Source organism: Zonotrichia leucophrys, chromosome 21 (assembly GCF_028769735.1).
Source record: "Zonotrichia leucophrys gambelii isolate GWCS_2022_RI chromosome 21, RI_Zleu_2.0, whole genome shotgun sequence".
In the NCBI taxonomy this organism is placed as follows: domain Eukaryota; kingdom Metazoa; phylum Chordata; class Aves; order Passeriformes; family Passerellidae; genus Zonotrichia; species Zonotrichia leucophrys.
Genome location: NC_088190.1, coordinates 733,096 through 755,817, shown reverse-complemented (window position 1 = coordinate 755,817; position 22,722 = coordinate 733,096). Strand labels below are relative to the sequence as shown.

At 48.6% G+C, this 22,722-nt stretch overlaps 1 protein-coding gene across 1 annotated transcript in view; it reads left to right on the top strand.

Moving 5' to 3' along the window:
* The first annotated feature begins 4,018 nt into the window (after positions 1-4,018).
* RERE (arginine-glutamic acid dipeptide repeats) overlaps positions 4,019-22,722 on the top strand; it is a 166,532-nt gene continuing 147,828 nt past the window's right edge. Inside the window, exon 1 of the mRNA XM_064730880.1 lies at positions 4,019-4,192. The gene's annotated coding sequence lies outside the window, so the exon portion shown is untranslated. The remainder of the gene's footprint in view (positions 4,193-22,722) is intronic.

Here is a 22,722-nt window from a genome sequence, read left to right as displayed (position 1 = left end):
TCGCTGTATTGACATTTGCCTGTTTCATTAGAGCTGAGTTTTTACTGCATTGCTGAGGTTACAACCTGACTCATCTGTCATGGTCAAGGACTGGTTTGTAATTTCATGACTGGAGAATTAAAAACCAAAACCCCCCTCCATTATTTTAACTAGTTGGGCTGAGATGGTGTTCACAAATTTCTCAGTGTTGGTGTGTTTTGACTTCATAGTTCCATGTTAGATTTTTTCCTCGTAGATTTTTGTTTCAATCAGTTGGCAAAATGTCAGTTATTTAAAAAAGAGCCATATTAAAACAGATTTATAAAGAGGTAATTTTAAAAAGTTAAATACAGTGCATACACTGCCATATGGATGCCAAATAAAATAGGTGCAAGGCTTGGCAAAGGGAGAAAGAACCCCCCGGTGGAATTTTGCCACTGTTTGGTTTTGTTCCCCTGAAATGAAGGAGATGGAATGGGAACAGGTGAAACGTGGTGTGATTTTTCCGTGACAACAAGAAGACTAAACCAGGAATAATGTGAGGCTCCTGCTGTTTCCCTCCTCAGTGGGTCTGGGGGTGCCCAGGAGAGCTGAACCCTGTGGCTGAGGGCCCCAAAGCCCTGGGAGGGTGTGGGAGAGGGGGAACCAGGCAGGGGCAGGGAGCCAGGAGAGCTCCAGAGCCAGAACGCTGAGCAGAAACTGCTGCTCAGATCCTCACAAACATCCAGGGGCAAGGAGAGGAATGTGAGGATTAACATTCTGTGTGGGTACCCCTGTGGCACGCTGGAATTTCGGTGTCTCTGTGGATTTGGCCAATTAGGCTTCCTCTGTGTCAGCAGTTCCTTCCTCCCGGGAGTGCTGGAGACAGAGGCACCAAACTCCAGAGATTCCCAGAGATGCCAGAGCAGAGCCTGCCAGGCTCCCCCAGGGACAATCTGCATGGACAGCAGACATTTCCCACCTGAGCACAGAGCTGCCCACTCCTCCCAGCAGTGACCCCTCTGCACCTGGGTGTGAGTCTCAGAGATCTGCAGTCAGCACCCACAGCACAAAGGTCTCCCTCAGAGCATCTGGGGGCTCCCTGATTTTCCTTGTGTTCACTGAGCCCCGTGGCTTTAGCTGGGAGGAGATTATGGGACAAGCTCTGTGGCTTTGTTTGTTATTGTCCACACGGAGAGCTGCATCTCTGCCAAAGGAAAAAAAGACATCCCAAAAAAAGCAGCAGCTTCAAGTGCTATTCCTGCAGCCATCCCCTGGCTGTGAACCAAACTCATCGTTGGATCGCTTGGTGGTGGTGTGAGGATGTGGCTTTGCCTGCTAGGACTGGCTGGGGATAATTTTGGGGGGTACACAGATGCTTATTACATAACAGAATCCCAGAATCCCAGACTGGCTTGGGTTGGAAATGACCTCAAAGCCCACCCAGTGCCACCCCTGCCATGGCAGGGACGCCTCCCACTGTCCCACTTGGGCGCTGCCAGGGATCCACAGCTGCTCTGGGCACCAGTGCCAGGCCTGCCCACCCTCACAGCGAACAATTCCTGCCCAAAATCCCATCCGTGCCTGCCCTGTGTCCCTCCAGCTCCTGTAAATCCTCTCTCTTCATCTTCCCTGCAGCCCCTTCAGGTCCTGGAAGGCCACAGTGAAGTCATCGCAGAGCTTCTCTTTTCCAGGGTGAACAACCCCAATTCTCTCAGCCTTTGCTTGTGCCCATCCCTCTAACCAAGGTGGTGGCCTGCTCTGCACTAGGATAAACACATTATACATATATTTGTGAGGCCATTTTCCCCCAGGAGTGCTTGGGTTTGTTTAACAACAAAGTCTAGCATCAGAATGTTGTGAGTAAACATTTCCAATCCTTGTGTGGCCACTCCCTCAGCAGGGCAGAGGAGAGGAAAGGGGAAGAGAAAGGGGGAGAGGCTGCTGTGGAGAATTTCCCCATCACAGACAGAGTGACTGGGAAAAGCTGAAGGCAAACCTGCCACCGTGGCAATTCATGGAGATTTCAATGCAGACATCCAGAGGCCAAGGAACATGGAATTGTAATTAGTGCAGAAAATAGGAGAGATGGAATCGGGCTCCATCAAGGACAGCCTAAGTGCAGCTCCGAGATGGCTGTGGCAGCACCGAGCTGATGTGCATGGCCAGACCCTTATCTAACTGAGTTATTAGAACACAATCTGCTCTGTGTCTCACCCTCTGGTGCTAATGCCCCCGAAGTTATGCTGGGGATAAATTTGTCCTGTGTGTTCAGGGCAGAGAACCGAATTCCTCTGATGTGCCGAGCTCAGATCTCCTTGTGTGTTCCCTTCTCTTCAGTGAGAACAGCTCCCACTTCCCCCTGCTGAAGGCAATAACAGCCTCAAACTTATCTCTGCAGCACCACTGGAATCGACCACGGAGACAGTTTACAGAGACAGCAAACAGTTGGGGTTACACGGGTGTAATTGAGGGCAAAATCTGCCCTGACATATCCGAGTGCCTTTTCAGAAGAAAGATATAATTCCACATGAAAATGCTCAGATGCCCGGGAAGAATGTGTGACTTTCTTTACAGCCATGTGATTTATTTTGCTGGCCTGTGGAGGAGAGGTGAGGTTAATGTTAAATAACAAGTTTGCTCTATTTTCAGCTCTGGTACCTTCGTGTTATCTTGTCTAAATATGTGATAGCTCAGAGATGAAGAAGCTTAAAAAATCTCCTGAGTGACCAAGTGTTTTATTAATTGCTACTCGGTAATTTGGAATTCTGCTGTTGTGTCAACTTCCTCGCTGCACAGAGCAGCAAGAAGCAGCATCAGCTGTTTATCCAGCAAAGCACTTATGCATAATCTGAACATTCAGTGCAGGGCCAGCAGCAGCAGCTTAATGTGACTGATCCAGAGTGTGAATCTTGGAGGGCTGATGGGCCGGAGCTTCTGACAGAGCTCGCCTCCCATTGAAGACACTTCACACACATTTACTCCTGAGGTTGATGACTGTTCTCCAATTCATGAGAACGAGCCAGCTCGGGGCAAACAGGCACGTCAGACACGTCCAGGACAGAGGGACTGAGCACAGCAGGGCTGCTCAGCCCGGGGCAATGGGCTGGCTGTCCCCGAGAGTGTCCCGGGCCAGCTTGGAGCACCGTGGGGCACCGGGGTCACCCTCATGGGCTGGCTGTCCCTCAGAGCGTCCTGGGCCAGCCCTGGGCACCGGGGTCACCCTCATTCGGTTGACCATCCCTCAGAGGCCAGCCCAGGACAGGGGAAGCTGTGGGGTGGATGGTTGTAAGATCCATTGATGATGTTCACTAATTCACGTCCCTCCAAGCCAAACCATGCAGCGGCTCTGTCAATTTCCCCTCCACCGGAGGGCTCAGGTCGGACCTCTGAAGGCCTGTGCGGTCGGGCCGGACCTTTGGACACTCAGAATTCCCCCACGTTGGGGCGGTCGGACACTGGCAGGAGCTGCCCAGGGGGGTTTGAGCTCCCATGCCGGAGGTGCCCAGGGAACCATGGAGCTGGCACTCAGCGCTCTGGGTGAGGAGGACACGGTGGGCACGGGCCGTGAGCTGGACTCGATGTCCCACAGCTCCTTTCCAACCTCACCGGTGCCGCGATTCCACAGCCGACAGCTGGGCTGGGAGCGGCGGGGGACAAAGACACCTGAAACCATCCCCGTGGCGCTCGGGACGGCGATCATGGAACCGGCCCGCAGAACCGGGGCGGGGGAAAGAAGGAAGAAGGGGAAGGAAGGAAGAAGAAGGGGAAGGAAGAAGAAGAAGGGGCCAAGCCGCCCCTCCCTCTCTCTCTCTCTCACAGCCGCCTTTGTGCCCGGCGCCGCCCCCGCCTCCCCTCGCGTTTAAATGCCCTCCATCCCGCGCCGCCATTGGCCGGCGGGTCACGCGGCGCGGCGCGGCGGCCAATGGCGCGCGGCGATACTGGCGGGGCGCGCGGCCGGCGGCGTTGCTGGGTGCCCGCGGTGCGTGCGTGCGCGAGGGCCGGGGCGGGCGGGGGCAGCGCGGGACCGGCGGCCGCTCCTCCTCCTCCTCCTCCTCCTCCTCCTCCTCCTCCATCCCCTCCTTGTTTCCCGGGAAGATGCCCCTGGGCTGCCGCTGCTGAGGCACCGCACCGCGCGGGCTCCCCGCCGCTCGCTCCCCCCCGCGCCGCCGCCGCCGCCGCTTTGTCCCGGCAGCGCCCCGGAGCCGCCGCGGATGGTGTAGAGCCCGCCGAGGTGGGTGGGCCGCGCTGGCGGGAGAGGCCGCGGGAGGGAGGGACGGGGCGAGCCCGGCGGGCCGCGGGGATGCTCCGGGGGCAGCGGGAGTTGCGCTGCCGGGGCTGGGCTGCGCGCTCCGCGGGTATTTGTTCGCTTCGGCCGCGGCTCCGCGTTTGTTTCTTTATTTTGCTGCTCGCCTGTCGCGCCCGCCCGATGCTCCGTGGGGATAATGTGCTCAGGGAAAGGCTTAACTTGTTAGCCATCCAAATAAAGGGGGTGTATGTATGACTTAGATGTGATTTAAATGCGCGCACACGGGTGAACGGCTCGGCTGTTTAAAAGGCACACTCGCTTTCATGTGTGTAGGTATGGAATCCTGAAATGAAGATTTTATGCAAATTGATTTAATCATAACATTTTCGGTAGCATAGGAAGGGGTGGGGTTTTCTCTTTCTTCTATTTTTTTTTCCCTCTTTCGTTTGTTTTGTTTTGTTCCCATTTCTCTTTCTGAAGCGTGAAAAGAAGATGCCCAGAATCAGGAAAGTAGTAGGAGGCAGACAACATTGGAGGTTTCACTGCTGAAATTGACTGCTCAAGAAATTGCTGGGAACAAAACAATATGATTCATTGTTGAGGTGTCTCTGCCCTTAGATTTATTTTTACAGGCTGCTTGCAGTTATTTTGGTTTGCTGAGTTCTTATGCTGAGTTTTTCCTCGAAGCAGCAGCGTTCTTGGAGATGAGGAGCTCACAGGGTTTTTATGCAGTCAGCAGGCTGCTGTCTGATGGCTGTTTACTCCTGCCTTACATTGGCCAATTATTGAAATCAAAGGTGTTATTTCACCCGTGCAGCTGAATTGAGGAGCCTCACGCAGTAGTTCACCCTGTTAGAATTCAGTAAAAATGAGATCTGAAGTGACAATTCAGGTACTAAAATGTGGGGTTTAACCAGATAAAAATGAACACTGGGTCAAAAGAAGTAGTTCTTGTGAAGGGTGCATGTCAATTTTTTTAATAATGTGCAATATACAAATGTACAACATGTTTTGTTGTTGTTCTGGTATTGCCAGGCAAACATTTTGGGGTTTTCTTGGGTTTCTTTCTTTTTTTTTTTTTTTTTTTCCCTTTTGATACCCAGCTCCCTTAGGACTGAGCAATCCATGGTGGCTAAGAGGCGTGGAGCCGTTTCTATGATAATAAAACACTCGTGCAAAGCCGTCTGCTCGTGGTTTTGGCGCTGGAGCCGGCCCCGGGGGTGCCGGAGGGGGCTGCAGGCCGTGCCTGCCGTGCCCAGCGCCGGCTCTGGGTGCCGAGGGAGGGCAGAGCAGGAGGCGGCTGCACACAATGCCCGGGCTGCGAGCTCATTGTTCTTGTGCGCCCGCCGCCGCCGGGGCTCGGCTGCTGCACGGCGCCGTGTTCGGGAGCGGGCCCGGAGCGCGGCCCCGGCACCGGCCCGGCCCTGCCCTGCCCTGCCCGGGACGGCCCTCGGTGCCCGGGAGCGGGAGAGGGACCCGGGGCCCGCCGGTGCGCTGTGCTGAGCGGGAGCACGCGAGGTGAGGCTGGCAAGTGCACTGCGCTCCGTGCAACTTTGCTCTTTCCCTCTCCCTTGTTCCCCAAACACCCCCTGCCTGGCAGCTCCTCACAGCCCCTGCTGCCCATGGGCTCTGCTGCCAGGGGAGGGCACATCACAGAAAAGCCTGGGGATGACAAAAGCAAGAGGAAGTGCAGAGCTTGACTCCGGTGTATACACGGTTTCCCTTCCTGGTGGTTGTTTCAGGCTTTTGTTTGGCCAGCAGCGTGTGTGGAAAGGCTCTGTCAGAGCAGCTGTGGGATTGGGGGGTGTCCGGAGCTGGGGTGCACCCCTGGGGTCACTGAGTGCAGCCCCTTCCTCCTGGCAGGGCTGGCGATTGGAAAGGGCTTGAGCTATGGGGTGGTGAGATATGTAAAATCTCAGCTGGCTAGCTGGTGAGGCTGAGGTGTGCACAAGGGAGTGTAAAATAAAATAACGTGGTTGTTGAGCAAAAGTTGCCAGTGTGCTGGATCCTTTGGAAAACAGGAAACAGTGACTGTCATAGTTTAATCATGAGGTCTCCGAGTTTGGTTTTGACTCTTTAGCTGACTTCAGTGTGTAATTGGGGTAAATGACTTCATTTTCCTCACCTGAATGAAATGTGCTGGTTGCCTCTGGCTTGAGGACACTTTTTGGGTGTTTTTCTCCCACTCCCAGCTTTGGTGTGGCCGGAGACCGTGGCTATTGTCTGCATGAATGCTGTGAGGTCAGAGAGGTGCAGGGAAGCACTTGTGCTGCCTCTCTGTGCCTCTGGGGCTCCTGTGCCTGTGAATTTCTGCTCTGCGGGGACTGGGATGGGAAACTGCCCCTGGACAAAGCTCCTGATGCTCCTGTGTGAAACAGGGAGCATTTCCTGGGCAGAAAAGGTGAGTGGGACCAGGAGAGACAGCACTGCCCTCACCTGTGGCTCAGCACAGGGTGATTTCTGTGCATCCATGGATTTGTTTTACCTTGATGGGGGTTATTAGCAGGCAGTGATTTCTGTGCATCCATGGGTTTGTTTTACCTTGATGGGGGTTATTAGCAGGCAGTGATTCCTGTGCATCCAGGGGTTTGTTTTACCTTGATGGGGGTTATTAGCAGGCAGTGATTTCTGTGCATCCATGGGTTTGTTTTACCTTGATGGGGGTTATTAGCAGGCAGTGATTTCTGTGCATCCAGGGGTTTGTTTTACCTTGATGGGGGTTATTAGCAGGCAGTGATTTCTGTGCATCCATGGGTTTGTTTTACCTTGATGGGGGTTATTAGCAGGCAGTGATTCCTGTGCATCCATGGGTTTGTTTTACCTTGCTGGGGGCTGTTTGCCTGCAGAGTCCTTCCTGTGGAGAGTTGTGGGTGCAGATCCAGGGCTGCCACAGCAAAGTGAGTCAGTGACAACATTCGTGGGTTTGAGGAGAGGTGTGTGTGTGATTTTTGAAGCTGTGAACTTACAAAGCTGTGCTGGGGAGGGTCAGGTTGGATTTCAGGGAAAGGTTCTGAAGGTTCCCCAGAGGGTGCCCAGGGAATGGGCACGGCCCCGAGGCTGCCAGAGCTCTCAGGGATGCCCAGGGTGGGATTCTGGGGGGTCTGGGCAGGGCTGAGAGCTGGACTCTGATCCCCATGGATCCCTTCCAGCTCAGGAGATTCTGTGATCCTGCCATTGTTAACACCGCTTGCAGCTTAGGTGAGAAAAAGGGCATTTTGCTGTTGTGGTTTAATAGCTGACTTTTTAAAATAACAATCTGTAAATTTATTCTCACAGCTCCAAAATGCATCTTTCTGTGGAAGCCACGCCGGGTGGTTGTTCCAGCCATAAAGAACTTCTTTTGGGACAGGAGGGCCCCAGGTGTGCCGGGCCCAGGGAATTCAGGGTGTGCAAAGGTAATGGCCCTGCAGAAGGTGCCTGCCCTCCCAGCAGGGCCGTTCTCAGCCTGCATTGCCCCAGGGGCTCTGACTTCATCGCAGCTCTCTGAGGGACCCCGTGAGCCCCAGTGCCAGGTTACACTGTGCTCCTGCTGCGTGAACAGTGCCCGGATTGTGCTTCATTTCTAGTCGGGAAAATAATGACAATTGGAAAACAATTAGTTATTATGTGATCCTGAAATGAGATGAGGGAGCGAGGACATAAATTAAAAAGGGTTGGCTGGGGTTGGAGTTAACCATTAAAAAACCCAAAGAAACTCCAAACAACTGACTCTAAGTTTCTAATGAACTGGTATTTGGGGTTTTTTTAAAGTGGCATCCTGGCTAGACTAACTATTTTTAATGTTCAGCTATTTTTCACTCTGGTTTTACTGTATGTTACAGTTGTCTCAGTTGCATGAAGTCTAAACAAATCATCCTGCTTCACTTAAAGGGATGCATGCTCTCTGATTTTAGCTCAGAGCTTAAATTTAAATCAATAGGTTGAAAATGCAGCGTATTTTTAAGTGAAACCTATCTTTGAACCATAACAGAACAAACCCCCTATTGATTGGAAACCTGTTCATTCAATGTGCTTCTTTTTAAAGCAGCCTGAGATGAAGTTTGCAGGTTTGGTTGGGCCAGGGGTGTGGGGAGGTGTGTGAGGCACTGAGGGACGTGAGTGTGATCAGCTGCTTTTGGGAGAAACCCCTGCCCTCCTCGCAGGGATAGAGGTGTGGGGAGCAGCTCCACAAGGCAGCTTTGTGCTCTTTGCCAGCACAGGCTTTGCTCGTGTTGGTGGCTGTGCCCAAGGGCTCCTTTCAGAGCGGCTGATGGGGGAACAAAGGAGCAAACAAGATATGAATGCTGCCCTGGCTCCTTGTGCCTCCAGCCCGCGGGTAAGGCTGCCTGGAAGGGGCTGAAAAGCACAAGCACATCGAAATATTGGCCTGGCTGTGCCTGCCTCAATAGGTGTTGTGTGCTTGAATCGCGTTTGTTTTTAATGCAAATGTTTGTTAGTTCACTGGGCGCCCGGAATTGTACACTGACCTAGAGAAAAGTGAAACTAGCGAGGATACAAACATCACATTTCCCTCTGTGCCCAGCGGGGGAATGGTCACTGGTTTGTGTTTGGGTTTTTTATCCTTTGGAATTCCTAGAAGTGTGTGTTTGGAATGCTCTGTGTGGAGGTGCTGGTGTTTCTCTGGGTTCTATTTGCATTTGGCATCTTAATTATGTTAGAAGTGCAGTTCTGAAAATGTGGATCACTTTGGGTACCACATAAATTCCATAGATGAAAAAGTAAGTTTTGGTGATTGAGTTAGTGAAAAATGGGCTATTCCCTGACTGTGTAGGTTGTCTTTTGTTCTTCCTACAGAACACAAATGAGAGGCCAGTTCACATTCTAAGATTCAGGATAAGTGGAAGAAAATGAGTGCTCGTTAATTTTGAGGTCTTTGTTAATCTATGCATTTAATCTACTTGTCTGTAATAAAAAAAGTTACCGTGGTATTATTAATCCCTGACTGAGTCAATTTTGGCCTGTTTCAGATATGTAACAGGATTTCTCTTTTATGGTGATGGGTGTTCGTGATCTTTTCTGGTACAGTGAGGGCTGGAGTGTAAATTTATTTTCCTGATCAGCAGAATGAAGGTTCTGTTTTAGTGTTTCTGCTGAGGAGACAGGAGCTGGTAAGTCCTGAAGTTTGCTCCCTCCATCCCTGTTGCCTGTGAAATCCTCTTTTTCCCTCTGTCCTTGCTAGCAGTTGAGTGGGCAATAACATGGCTGTGCCTACGGGCTCCTGGCTGCCAAGCAAAACCCCAAATGCTGTTTCTGTCTGGCCATGCCTTACTGGGGATGTAATTAATTAGAGAGTTTTTTCCTATCCATCTGCTGGCTTGCACAAAACTTTCAGGAATGTTGGTTATTGCTGAGATGACTGTCGTGGCAGGCTGGTTGGAAATTCATTATGCACTACAAGTTACTGGCATGAAATAAGAGGAGGAGGGAATTGGGGAGGGGGGAAGGGGGAACTGAGGTGAATTAGGGAAGTTTGTTTTCTCTGAGGAAAGGGGATAAAGAAAGAGAAAGGAAGTTGTCATCCAGTGCTAATAAATATTTCTGTCTGGGTGATGAGCAGTGTCTCCTTTATGTTGGTCCTTTTCATGTGGCCAACTGCTTTGGGGTGGAAGCAGACAAATTATTGGGCACTGGGCCCATCTTCCTGCAGATTTTCCTACTTATTTTTTTAGAGCTCTTTAGAAGTGCTGTAGTGTCTGTCAGCTGGTCTGGGAGCAGGCATCTCCTACAACTGCTGGTAAAATACACAGGGGAAGCATTCTTGTCATGTAGTAAAAATGAGTAAAACCAGTAAGGAGCAGGATTTCTTACCAGTGAGAAGTCACTGTTTAAACTTTTAGGAAGCCCAGCTTTTGTTTGGTTTGGTGTGAAGCTGTGTGTGTGTTTGTGGCATTTTCCCCACATGCAGCAGGTGTTCAGTTCTGCTGCCCTGAACCACAGGTGCCTTCCAGCAGCCCTTCAGTGTCTGTGCTGTAGGAAATGGCTCTGGACCCTTCATCAGAGAGGCTCTGGCATCTCAGCCCTGCACTCAGAGCACTGTCTGTTCCATAACCACCCATGTATTGCACAAACTGACACATGCTCTCATTTGAGCTCATGTCTTTAACATTTTAACCAAAACGAAGCCAGAGAGGCCTTTCCTGTGTCGCTGCTGAGGTCACAGTGGTCTGGAGGGAGCTGGTAGGGCTGCAGTTCCAAACCTGAGCACCTGCAGTAATTATGGGGTTGCATTGCAAAGTACAGCAGGATGGTCTAGACTTGAGTGTTTTGGTGTGGTGAGATAGAGAATTAAACCAGAATATGATGGTTCCTGTCAAAGCTCACTGTTTTGGCAACCAGTTTATTCCCTGGTCTAAAGAAAATGGCAAATTCAGTTAGTAATTAACTATGCATTATAGGGTGTTAGGGGATCAGCAGCTTTGTGCTAAATATCAAAGCTATTAAATATATGTGTTTAAGGATTATGAATCTTCTTAAACAAGTGCATATATGGCAGTAGTCTGCTGATGCCAGCATCCACAAGGGACTGGAATATGTTTACATGAAAAGTGTCATGAATATGAAAGAAGAAAGTGCTGTAGATCATGGAATTCTGGTGCTTTAAGGACTGTATTTCCCTGAGAAATACCCAGTTAAAAACCAGTGGTGGCAGACAATTGGGACCTTCAGAGGGGCTTTGAATGAAGAAGAACACAGGTTCATCAGAGCAGTTGCTCCCTGCTTTAAGTGCAGGAAACACAATTTACCAGTGGCTGTGTGTCCTTTGGTGCCTGGTACTGCCGTGCCAGGGGTGCAGCCTGGCTAGGAAGGAATGCAGTGTCTCCATTAAAGATCTTCTAATGAGGTCGGTGCAGGAGACTTAAACACTTAATCCTCATTTCTACAAACTGGGAGTGAGATGCAGGAAATCTAATTTATGTCTCTAAGGTCATTCATTTTCATGAAACTTAATAGACCTGGCTCTGACTGCTCCTTAAACCACTGAATTATGTTACTTGCCTTCCAACATGAACCCTTCAGATGAGAACCTTTACTCCATGATTCAACAAACCTATTTACCTGGACACTTAAAGCTTGCTGTGTGTCAAATGCCCAGCTGGTAACTCCCCAGGAAATAACTGGTTTTTCCCCTTGATGTGCCCCTCCTGTCTGTGGTTGATCAGGGAAACCAGTAAGAATCCAGTTCTCTTCTGCTCTGCTGGAACAGTCCTGGCTGCTCTTGGAATGCTTGATCAGAGTTCTGAGCTATTGGAGGGCAGTAGGTGAAAAGGCAGTGCTGCACACAGTCTGCTAATCTGAAGGTTGATTTTAATTGTGCTAATTCATAGGGAGGTTCTGGATTTATCAGTTTCTGTATCTCACATGTCCTTTAGCAGGTCACTGGAAATGTATGTGACTTGTAACATGTTTATTTTGTGCCTCTGCTTGGGTGTTTTTCATGATTCTGCCCATTTCCCCAATGTAGGCTTTGAGATTCCCCCTGTTCTGCTTTTTGGTGATTAATGTGAGTGTTTGAGGATGTTTCTTTTTCCCTGAGCCTCAGTCCCTGTGACAGCTCACCTTGCAGGGCTGGCTTTGTTAAACAGCCTGTAAACAGCATATCTGCTCATTCTTCTGCCTGGAAAAAGTCATTTGATTCTTATTTCCTGCTTGTCTTCATGCTGAATAGCCTCAGTCCTTCATTGTTGGGTTTTATTGTGTAAGTGCTTCTCTTTGGAGCGTGAGCAGCGCTGGTTCTCTGGGTGCTCACTGCTCTCTGCAGCCCTGCCTCAATTAACGGGCTCTTCCCTGCGCTAATTAGTCAGCAAATAACTCCTTCCACGGCTTTTGTCCCAAAGTACGAGTTGGCAAGATGTGGAGTGTAATTACTTTTGTGTGTGTTTAGTCAAGGCTCCGAGTCCCCAGAAGTTCTGTTCATGCTTTCCTCCCTGTCCTGTTCTGGTCTGGGAATATCTGGGGTGTTCTGAGAGGGGCTGGGAGGGATTCCTGGAGCATCCCTGGTCCAGGGGTTCTGTTTGAACCTGTGTGTCCTGTGTTAGATCCCCAGGGTGTTGCACTTGGGTAATATCTTCCATTCTTGGGAAGGATTCCTGGTCCAGGGGTTCTGTTTGAGCCTGAGCATGTGTCCTGTGTTAGATCCCCACACTTTATTGCACTTGGGTAATATCTTCCATTCCTGGAGCATCCCTGGCCCAGGGTTCTGTTTGAGCCTGTGTGTCCTGTGTTAGATCCCCAGGGTATTGCACTTGGGTAATATCTTCCATTCCTGGAGATGATAAAGGGTCAGGGCACAAGCAGGCAGCAAGTGAGACTGAGGAGAGTCCAGGTTGTGAATTCCTGACAAGAATTTAGATGTTGGTACCACAGTATTTGGGTTGTGCTCCAGACACAAAAGTCACCAAACTCATTGCATGACCTTGAGCCAAGTAACTCCTTGCAGTTCTGTTCTGCTTACAGGAGAGGTGTGAGGGTGCTGTGTTATCAGGGAGCTTTATAGCTGTTGGGCAATAACAAAGTGCCAATTTGCTGTGTCTGTTTACTCTGCTAATCTAAAAATGTGTTTAACTTAGTTAAACACAATGTTTCCTTTTCTCAGTGATTGTAAAATGGATAGTTAATGAATAAAAATATAAATATATGCATTTAATGGTATATTTACATCAAAACATCACTGAGCTCAGTTCCGTGTCACTGCAGATGACCACGTTCTCACTGTACCTTTGAGTTTGACATTTGCTCTTCTTTTACTTAATTCTGATAGCAACTGTGTGTTGTATCTTTGCATTTGTTATTTTGTGTAGCAGTGTATCTATTTGGTATTACTTGTCCATAGCAAAGTAGTTTAGGGTTTTGCCACACCAGCAGCTGTGGAGAATATCTAATTCCTTGGTATTGAATGGAAATTATTCTTATTGTTTTTTAAATGCCTCTTCTGTTAGATGCCAAGTTTGAGCTATATTAATTTTTCTTTTCCTTAAAAGTTTTAGAACAAATTTCTGGTTTGCTGTTTTCTGTGGTTCTCAGAACTCTTTTATGTCTTGTGGTGGATCAAGTTTGCCTTTAAAATAAGCTTTGTAGGGATAATCTTGCCCTTGGTTTAGGTATTTGTGCATTCAGTGGAGCAGAAGGATGAAGCAGGACAGCTCTGGGCGTTCCTGGTGCTGAGTCCTGCCCCTGGTGTCCCTCCTGTTCCTTCCCAACCAACACTGAAAATATCCTGAGGAACCTTCTCTCTGCCTCCTGAAACTGCAGGCGTTGGGATTTCACTTTCAGGTGCACAAAGGTGAAGCTCTGAATGCTGAATGAGCCTTCCAGGATGGAAGGAGGTGGAGTCGCCCCACTGGAGGCTGAGGAAAAGCCAGGGGGATATTTCCTATGTACATGTTTGGTTTTAATAAATATATGTTCTGCAGAATCCAGTTCAGTAGGAACGTAATTTGCACCTCATTTAAATAAGGTTTTTCAATCAGTCTGTGGTCCAGTGGGTGTATGAAGAATCAAATCTGTGTTCTCCCTTCCCCGGGGAGAGGAAGGGCGGGCTCTGGGGAGGAAAATGAGGCAGAAGAGATTAATACTTGCCGTGCAGGAAACACTGATCCCTCTGTGATCTAAAGTTTCTGTTTGAAGTCCAGGCAGGTCTATTCTCTGTGTGCCTGGATGTGTGTTTGAGCTGCTGTGGCCTTTCTGTCTGGGCTGTGATTAGAGAAGTGGTTGTGGCTGTAGTGAGCTGGTGTCACAAGTAAAACCAAAATAGTCCTTAAACTCTAAAACAGAACTCAAACAATTACCAGGGAGCATGGCTGGGGCAGGAGGGTTTCCTCCTCTTGTGAGTGTACTTAGGCATGTGCATGAGTTTGTCTCATTTCTTGAATGTGACTTATTTTTTTTCCCTCTAGTTTGTTTGGGTTTTTCTTTTTGAGATTCATTGCATTCATTTTCTACTTTATGTTGATACAGAAAGACACCAGACTTAAAAGGTACTTTAAAAAAAGCCCTTGTCTTCAGTGCTCAGGCAAATGCCTCAAAAAATCCTTGCAGTTTTGAGAGGAGTGGGTTTTTGTGTGGGCAGAAGCTATTTGAGCAGCATCCCTAAGCATCCCTGGGAGATTGCTGCCTGCTTAGTTCCCTGATGTTCCCGGTTCTCAGGTCATCAGTTCCTACTGCAGAACTGGGGCTTCAGGGCCCAGCCATGCTTGGCAGCTGTGGGGAGATGCTGCTGCAGTTTCACAAGGCTGCAGATGTTAAGTGTTTGTCAGGAGGAGCTGGAGCGTGCCACGTGCCTGATGTGCCTGCTCTGGTGACTTGATTAGCTCTGGGTTTGGGCTGCAGATAAATTGGCTGTCAGCGAGGGCTGCCAGTGTTGTCTCTATAGCACAGCACCGTTTTTAGGTGTTTTGGTTTGTTTTTTAAGCCACTGGTATCAAAACAAACCGTGAGTGCCCTGGGGACCGAGCCTGCCTGAATTGGGAGCTCTCACATTAGTGAGAAACTGAGATGAGGGGGCCACTGGAGTCTGGCATTTGGGGGTACCCTGGGTAGGGAAATATGCATCAAGTCCTTTAAGAGCAGGGAGCTGCTCAATGCTGTCAGAGTGCAGCATCTCCAGGGGTTGCACATGAGGGAATCCTGAGCCCCAGCACCCTCTGAGATCCTCCCAGGTCCCTGCAGGAGCTGGGAATCCATGGAAATCCACAGAATTGCATTTGGCTGCTGCCATCAGTGCAGTGTGCTCCTGAGAGGACAAAGCCTTTGTGTAGTCTGGCTTTTTGATGATCCCGAGCTTGAGGAAACCCACATTTCTCTGTAGTGGTAACTCATTCAGCTGTGTCTAAAATCTGATTCTCTCTTGTAGGAGGCAAAAATATTTGCTATGCCTTTGGTTCTCAGTGAAGTGTCAGAGCTGAAACACGTTTAAAGGGATCTGTGTTAGATCACAAGGTTTAATTTTGCTTGCTTGTGCACTTTTTTCCTCCAGCAGGGGATTTCTTGCTATTTTCTTGGTGTGAAAAAGAGCCCTTAGGGTGCCTTTCACCATGGCACAGCCCCATCCAAAAGGAAAATGGGAAAAAAAAAGTGGAAAACGGAAGGGTTTGGGGAATGTGCTTCTCAAAAAGAATGTGACAGCTCACCTACACATCACTTCATTCCGTGTGTGTCAGGGGAGTTCATCAGAGATGTATTTGCTCATCTGTGCTAAAGAGAATCCCTTCTGTGACTGAGCAGCTGCGAAGCTCAGAGTTTCACACTGGAGGCTGAGGTGAGACAGTGATTCAGGTTTGGGCCACAGGCAGGTGTCATCCCGTGTCTGTGGCAGTTTGGGTGGTGGTGAGAGGTTGGATTTCATTGTTCCCAGAGCAGGGAGGAGCTGGGCACAGCCCTGAGCCCTGGCTGGCCCTGCAGTGCCAGGGCTGGCCTGGCTGTGCTTGCCACACGTTTGAGGCAGGGACTGTGCTCAGAGGAGGCAGGAAAAGCTTTCACTTGGAAACATTTCTGCCTGGCTTTAGGAGAAGGGGAAAGAGCTGTGCAGATGATTATTAGGGGAGCTTGGGAGTGCAAACTGTATTTATTGGAAAGGAGCCAGCTCTTAAACAGAACTGTAAAGACCCGTGCTCTGATCAGCTTTTGAATGTGGAAAGAGCTCCCCGGTCTGAATTACAGGGCTCTGGTTAAATGATTACATGAGGTATGTTTAAAAATAGCAAATGTCTTTTATGTCCAGTCAAATAAGGTTCTTGGCAGTCAAATGAAATCTATGTTGACTTCCATCTGACAGCCAAGTGACTCAAATTCTATGTTTCCTAAAGGAAAATGGCTTTTTTATTTTTAGTTTCCGATTAATTCCATTGTAGCCTGGAACAATAAATAATCTTGTACTGGATTTTCTTTATAAAAGTAGGATCCATAACTCTGCAAGCAAGCTTTAGTTCAGCGGTTTGAAACAGGGGGGTTTTAAATGCTGTGCTAAGACAAGTTGGAATTTGTGAGGGCTCTTTTTTCAGTGGGAAATGGTCTGTTGAATGCTTCTCTAGCATGTTCCTGTGCACTTCAGCTTGCCAGATTAACGGAGCCATTAGTAATAGCCACTCCTGCTCCTTCAGCCTGAAAGAGTTGGTAAGCATGGAGCTATATGTAGTTTGTATTTTTAATTAAACTTGTACTGGGATTATCTTGTATTACCAGCTACCTTCTAGAAGATTATGTTCATAAAAGGTTCATGAGTTGTTAAGTGGAAGAGATTAAAGTGATTGTTGGCGTGTTAGTAGAATTATTTGTTGCCTACGCAGCATTTGTTCATAGCTTTAATTTGCCAGTAATGGAAGACAAGTAAAATGCAAGCATCTGACTTTTAAAATCTACACTAGCTGACAAAACCAGGCCGTATTTCAGAGTGATTGCCTTTTGTGTTATTATTCTTTTAATGTGATGTTTGCTTGCTCAGAAATATCGAGTGGAAGAATATTGTTTTCAGTGTTTTCGGCGCTCTTACATTCTGGTGATACTCTTAATAGTGTGACCAGAAATGTATTTTATTAAAAATGGAAAACCACTTAAAGCGTGGAGGGGATAAAGGAGCACAAAGAACTGATGAGCAGATGCTGGAGGAGATGGTTTCTATTATAGTGGACTTGTAAATCCTGGCTGTGTTGGTCATTTAATCAATACAGGAGAGGTGTCGGAGGGATCCTGTGCTTAGGGAGATAATGTCTTTAAACGCAGTGCTTAGGATGATTTTATGCATCCAGACCTGTTTAGAATGAGCTGTGAAATAGGTCGGGCAGCATGAAGAATACAGCGGGTGTCGGTGCTGTTATCAAACCCCATTAGCGAGCTGTGCTGCTGAAAGGGTCCCTTTGTGGGGCTGGGGTCCCTCCGGAGCAGGGGGTGCCTGGCCCCCCCCGGGCATGAACGGTGCCTGTGTGCTGCGGCCACAATGCGGGCACAGTGGGAATAAACATCTGCTGCCTTTAATAATGGATGCCAGGCAGCCTGGGCAGCTCCGGCTGCGCTCGGTGTGTTTTACACACAGCCAGCTCAAACAAACAGGGCAAACTCACATTGTGTGATTCTGCTGGGGAAACGGGAGCTGCTGCTGAGGGATGCTCTGTGGGGTGGATTTCTGTGTGCAGGTAGAGTAAACCCAGTTTCCAGTGCCTCCAGTGGTGCATGTTCTGCTCTGGATGTGGTGTAAAAAGGATATTTTCCCTCTGCTTTTTACAAGAAGCCTTGCAGTTGTTTGGGTCTGTGTGGCAGGGCTGTGCCAGAGCTGCAGCCCTGGCTCTGCCCAGCCTGGTACCCAGCTCTCCAGCGTGGGGATGCTCGAGATGATTAAGGATTCTGATGGTAATTGCTCTTTGCTTGCCAAAAATGTGTTCTGTTAACAATATGTCCAATTTCAGTGCCTGTGCCTGGGGTGAGGCTGCTCTGTGCTGGCACTGCCAACGTGTGCCTGCCTGTGTTAGGGGCTGTGCCCAGGGTCTGGGTTTAACTGGAAAGTCACTCAGCACTGACCATCCCCAGGCTGCCCTTTGGAACTGGGAAAGCACAACTCCAGTCTGGGGCACCCTGCAAACCCAGATTTGGATGGCCAGGCTGGTGAGAAGTGCATTGCTGTGCTTTCAAACACAGCTCCTTGGATTCTCAGTGCTCCTCCAGGCAGGCAGGATATGCAGGAAATATCCAGTGTGCAGGCCAGTCACCACATGGTGGCAATTTTCTCAGGAAAGGAATCTGTGTGGATGGAGGGAAAGCCTGAACTTCCCGTGCTCAAACATGAAGAATGCAAGTGTGCTTTAGGTTAGGATGTGAACTGCATTGATGGCTCTGTTTTGCAGATGTGGTGAGTTTGAGAAGGGCCACAGATCACAGAAGACTGTAGAGAAATTAACGTGAGCTCTGCCCTTGAGTTTAGTATTTCGTGCATGTCTAGCTGGTAAAATGCTAAATGCAATTTTTTCAATTATAAAGGCTTAGCAAGGCTTAGAGATGATTTTCTGAGATTCTAAAATATGTACTATTTAATACATAATGCAAAAGGAAAAGCTGGTTTCTTAATGTAAGAACATGAAAATGGAACCAGCTGCAACGTTATGCCACCCTGATGCAGCTTTGATGCTCCACTTTTAGCAGTGGATTAAATATTGATACCTCTTTCTGCCCCCTCACCTCCCAGTACACTCAAAGCTTTTGCAGTTGTTTTTAAGTGTTTAGAGAAGAGCTGGTCAAGTTTCTGTAGGTTTTCCCACTAGATTTTTGTGAAGTATTGAGAGTTTATGTTTGTAGTTTAGGGGGAGGAACGTGTGAGCAATTCTCCTCCATAAATAGAGGGGTCTGTTGGTGAGCAGGAGAGCTGCAGGACTTTGTGAGCTCCAGTTTGTGTGGGTCAGGAGGAGCATGATGTCCCCTGGCTGCAGCAAGATCAGACCTGAGATCAAGTAAACATTTCATTTTATATGAAATTAAACTATAAAATGGAAAATAAATGTGTGATTATATCCCAAATGAAAGACAGATGTGAGGAACCCAAGGATTACAGGGCTGGTATGAAAACCATGCAAGAATCTGATGCTTGTTTGAACTGCATATTAGCTCTCAATGTGAGTTATATCCCTCTGAAACTGCTCAGGATGCTGGGGAAAAGTTCCTGTACTGCCAGGGATTAGGAGCGTGGGGAGGTTAAGAGGAGATTTGTAAGGCTGTTGGAATATTGTGCTAGCAGTGGAAACTCTGAGTTAGCTGGACAAGGAGCTGCCTGGCAGGGTTACATCAGGGGCTGCTCTCACCTTCTGCAGCTCCCTGTGGCCCTTGGGCTGAGCTTGTCCATCCCCAAACATCTCAGCATCCATGAGCTAACGTATATTTCTGACACAGATTCACTGAAGGAGCTTTCCCTGCTGCCAGAGAAGCAGGAGTTTCCCCACAGTTAATAGAATCATCTCAGTGAGCTAAAGGTGGCTGCAGCATTAAAACTGGACTTGGATCAGGAGCACTGAAAATGTTTCTGGCTCTGTAAAATACTTGGTGTGCTAAATTCTGATGTCTTTATTTAGTCCTTGCTCTGGTGGAAATGAAGTCAGTGGCAAATGTTGCAAGACTGGTCCATACTGACCCAAATATCAGCAAGCTAAATTTATTCTTTTTATCAATTTCTGTACATTGCATTGGCTTGTTTTTTTTTCCTATGCTGGAAATGGAAATTGTGCCTGACTTCCCTTGCAGGATCACATCATTGACATTCCAGGGAGGGAACGCAGTCGATATTCCCTGGTCCTAATAAAATGTGGCAGCTTTGCAGTGACAGCCCAGGATCAGCCTGCAGACTCTCCCATTTACAGCACTGCCAGAAATTGTGGCCCTGTTTTTCTGGAGAGCCCTGAGCCCTGCTGTGATGCTGTGGGTGATTCCTGAGGCACAGCTGGTTCCTGTGCCCCTGGCTCCAGGCTCCTGGGTGTTCCTGCTGGAGAACAAACCAAACTCAGGGTTTGGGTGTTCCCCACAGTCTGGCTGCTTCTTTGCATTGACTCTGCTGCGTGCTGGGGTGTGTGAGGCGGATTTATCTGCTGAAAGCTCTGCTGGGATGGAGAGGGGTGGTGCTGTGGGAAACCACTGCTCCAGAGCTGCTCTGCCAGACAGGCAAGGCAATAAAAGCGCAGCTCCACGGCAGAATGCTCTGCTCTGAAAAGCAGCATGAGGAGAGAACAGTCATATTCTGTGACAGCAGAATCAATAGGGCCTCTGTGGAAACAAATGAGAGTTTTATCTCTCCAGGCTATTGTTGAGGGCAGACTGAGGCAAATGTCTAATGGGTTCATGCTTTTGAAATCATTCTGTAACTGTAAGGGAGAGGAACACGCTTTTAAAAATGGAGTGAGCAATTATGAAAAGGAGGTTACTCTGCACTCCTGGAAATGGTGTTTAGTCGGGGCTGGGTGCTGGCTGTTTGAAGCAGCACTGCCCAGAGTGGCTCTGTGTGTTTGCCCTGGTGTGGGTGGGTTGGTGTGCCTGTGGAACCTGGACTGTGTGCTCAGGAGAGCCTGTGAGGAGGGGCAGAGCCCCTGCTTTCCCAGGGCATACCCCTGTGATTATAACCTCAGAGAAATGGGAGGTTTGGCAGCATCCCCGTCACCCCTGGTGCTGGCACTGCTGTCCCCCAGCATGGCTCGGAGCAGTCTGTGACTCTCAGGGTGCTGATCAGCCTGAACGTGCTGTTCTGCAGCTCTGCCATCACTGCTGACTGCAGAGGTGCCCACAGACGTTTGGGAACAGGAATGGGAACAGGGATTACTCACAGGAACGCTGTGGTCCATGCGAGCAGGGAGGAATGGGCTGTTCTGAGCCTTCCCTGCTGCAAAGCAGAGAGGAACAAATGATTTGGGAACACAGCATTGACATGCACAAAGTGTTACCGTAAGCTGCACTGGGGTATTGGGATGCTGTGATGCTTCTGCCAGCTCATGAAGTTCTTGGGTGTGGAGTTTTTGATAGAAAACTGGGAATGGGGGGATGCTCTGTGTTTGTTTTTGATAAAATTACTGCATAATGGGGTGTTTTGGCCGGGCACACAGCTCACTTTAGCTTGGGAAGGAAGAGTGAGAAATTCCAGCTGGAATTTCTTGTTTATACAACACATGTGCTGAGGCTCTTGCCTCCTCCTTACATGTGTGTGTATATATATATATATATATATAGCTGTGGTGCTGATTATGCAAACAAGGAGGGATGAGCACTCACTGGATTGCCAGGGTTGTTTGAGCTTCAGCAATTTATTCAAACTTAGTAATTTCATGTGAGATGGGAGATGTTTGCTTTGGCTGCTCGCCAGGTTTGAAACTTACTTGTTTTGTTTTTAAAACACTTGGAGTGCCAAAAGCCTTTGTTACATCCTCACTTCTGTTACTGGAGTGGGAACCATGAAAGAAAAATGCCTTTTTTTTTTTTAATGAAAGAATAGCCTGAGTTTCAGAAATACTAAGCTGAAGTGATTTTTTTTCTCCCCCTTTTACCTTGTCAAATTAACATGATTGCATGTTTCACTTTTTATGCTAAGGAGTTTCTGATCTTCAAAGACAATTTTCAAAAAGACATGCTGGTTCAGCCAAGGAGACTAATATTTTAGAAGGAATATTACCAGTAATAAAAAGACAGAGTTATGATAGTTTGCATTAATTTTAATAACTTTTTGTGCAGCTCTCGAGTCGAGATGTGAGAAATTAAAGGGAGGCAGTTCTTGCTTGGCCTGCAGCGCGTTTGTTCCTGCATTATCTCCCTCAGACATGGAAAGGGGTGCAGGGAGCCTGGGGGGCTCCTGGGGGGTCCCTGCAGGATCCCTGGGCAGCAGTGGCACCAGATGTCCCTTCAGATGGGACAGCACAAAAATCCTCCTGGATTTCAGGAGGGTTTGGGTTAGCAGAGGGGTTGTACATCACTTGAGTGATGTGCTCTGTGCTGCCTGAATTCTCAGTGTCAGTAATTAGCTGTGCAAGTCGATGCCTTTAAAACAGTGGGGTCAAAAATACCAGTTCAATATCCACACAGTGTGTGTTTTCCAGAGAGATGTGAAATCAGAAACACTTTAAATGTGGGGTGTAAGTGGAATATCTAATGAGTTCCTGTGAAATGTCAAATCTCATTTATCATGGTAACCATCAATAATGCACCAGATGTTTTGACTGCATTTGGTTTTGTATTAAATTAAACATAGGCAGGGGTGCCTGAAGTTCATCATTAATGCTGCCAAGGCTGCTGCTGTGACAGCCACTCTGTTCTGGGGCTTTGGTGCTGCTGCTGCCTCTGGGTGTGACTTGTGTGTTTGGGGCTGCCTTGCTTGTAGTGAGAATGGCTCTGAAATTGGTTGTCTTCATTCAGCTGAGCTCATACTCAAGTTAAAACTGCTTTGAACCGAATGTTTTTTCCTTCCATCCTGTCAATCAGGTCTTACATTATTAGTTTAGTGAGTAATTACATTCGCTGTTTGCATTTTCCTTGCTGAGATGGAGGCAAGGTTCTAAATGGTAATAATTAGATATAATACCTGTGTTGTGAGGTAAGCAGGAAACTTCAAATGCCTGGGATGTTGTAGTTAATGGCACCTGTGTCTGGGATGCAGCTCCCTGGGGTTTGGGAGCTGGGAGGGATGCTCTCATTGGGGAGGGATGCTCTCGTTGGGGAGGGATGCACTCATTGGGGAGGGATGCTCTCATTGGGGAGGGATGCTCTCGTTGGGGAGGGATGCTCTCATTGGGGAGGGATGCTCTCATTGGGGAGGGATGCACTCAATGGGGAGGGATGCTCTCATTGGGGAGGGATGCTCTCATTGGGGAGGGATGCTCTCATTGGGGAGGGATGCTCTCACTGGGGAGGGATGCTCTCATTGGGGAGGGATGCACTCACTCACTGGGGATGGATTCTGCTGCTCAGAGCTGGCCCCAGCCCTGCCCTGCCTGCTGCAGGGACAAGGACATCTGTCCTGACTCCGAGCCACGTGTGGGAGCACAGGGTAATTAAGATGGCAAACCTTGGAG